Source organism: Bactrocera oleae, chromosome 2 (assembly GCF_042242935.1).
Source record: "Bactrocera oleae isolate idBacOlea1 chromosome 2, idBacOlea1, whole genome shotgun sequence".
NCBI lineage: Eukaryota > Metazoa > Arthropoda > Insecta > Diptera > Tephritidae > Bactrocera > Bactrocera oleae.
In genome coordinates this window covers 89,338,202-89,339,852 of record NC_091536.1, presented here as the reverse complement: position 1 = coordinate 89,339,852, position 1,651 = coordinate 89,338,202, and the positions used below count along the sequence as shown (strand labels likewise).

The 1,651-nt window shown below is 30.4% G+C and overlaps 1 long non-coding RNA gene across 1 annotated transcript; it reads left to right on the top strand.

Annotated features, from left to right (window-relative positions):
• Positions 1-352: 352 nt before the first annotated feature.
• On the top strand, positions 353-1,146 carry LOC118680349 (uncharacterized). Its single transcript, XR_011394845.1, has 3 exons — positions 353-596; positions 683-747; positions 819-1,146. It is a non-coding gene; the product is annotated as an uncharacterized lncRNA (long non-coding RNA).
• The last annotated feature ends 505 nt before the right edge of the window (positions 1,147-1,651 follow it).

Here is a 1,651-nt window from a genome sequence, read left to right as displayed (position 1 = left end):
TTATAAAGCATGATACACTAGTTCTAGTTTACATTGTGAGATAACAATGCTCACTTCCAATTAACGGTCGTGTTTTAAACCACATAAATAATATTTTGCTAGAAATTCTCCATCACTAGTAACTTAAATGCTTTAATATAGTCACCCCATTGACCTACAGCAGTGTTCTGTCAATTGCTTACTTACGCACATATCCGCGCCACTTCATTGAACAATAAGTAGCGGTCAAGGGTAAAATGATGACAATCAAATTATGACCGACAGAAACACTAAAGCAAATTGAATTATTCAAAAGTCAAAAGCAGCATTTTGAATAATTAATTAGAAAATTGCATAAATTATTAGAAAAGGATGTGAGTGAAAACCACTTGAGAAAGCTATAAAAGGATGGAGCAAACATCATCGAAAGCATTAATAGCTAACCTCTTAACAGAAAGCGTAGGGTCTCTCAAACGAAAAGTTCAAAGTTTTGTTTAGAAAAAGTTATTAAAAATGGCTTCTTATCGAAGTGCACGTACACACATCGGTTAGTTCGCCAAGCTGAGCTTGACATTGATAATTGCCTTAGTTTTGCGACAAAATGGAATTCAAGGGCTGTGAGTATATAGTATTGTACAAGTATTAGTATAATATTTTCTTTTACACAAATAATAATTTATTTTATAAATTTTTACTTTCAAAGGAAATCATTCGGTCCCTCCATTAATTGTGGCCCAAACAGTGTGTATCCTGAAAGTTGCAAATATGGTAAGTTAGCTTTTGTCCATTATACAGAGCTTTTTACAACTTAATTTTTAATTTGATTTCGCATTTCGTAGGCAGCTTCAGTATAAATTATAATCCCGAATTCTGTCTTCCACGCACACTATGTCGCAAGGGTGTGGGTGAGGTCTGCCGTGAATATGGAGGAAGCAGCGATTGTAAACCGGGTTTGTACTGCAACTGTTATCGTCGCTGTAGTGAACATCCCGATACCTGCTCATTTTTTGGTAACGGTATATTGGATTTGAATACTAAAAATTAGATAAGGGAAAAAATAGGTTTTAGACAATTTTCTACGCATAAAGGTTTAGACGGCTCAGCAGCATTCGTATGTATACAGTTTTTATATAGAAAAATCATATAAATAAAGTAATAGCATTTCATAATTATAGATTACAATATAATATTAAAGTGATAAGTTCACCATGCTACTGGATGAAAATTTTAAAATTAATAAGATAAAATAAAACTGTAATAATGAGGCATACTTAAATATATGAGCAAATATTCAAAATCGGTTGCTTGTGTTTTTATTTGTTTCATGTAATATAAAAATCTATTATTATATTTCTGTTTGCGAGGATATGAAAATTTGTTCACTTACATTTTCTTATTTTACATTTGTGTTATATATTTATTTAGAAGACAGAGTTTTAAATACTTTCCTGTTACTAGGACACATTTTTGTAGTTTCTTTGTTTGATACTTTCTTCTAGAGAAAGTTTCAACTACTTATCGATCTCTTAAATAACTATAATATTTAATTTAGAATTTGACATCTTCGAAAAAGTCTCATCTTTGAAAACTAACATGGGTTCATAAAATTAAAATTAAAAAATTTCCGATTTTATTAATTATATCATTAAAACCAGTTTGCTAATACAAAAAT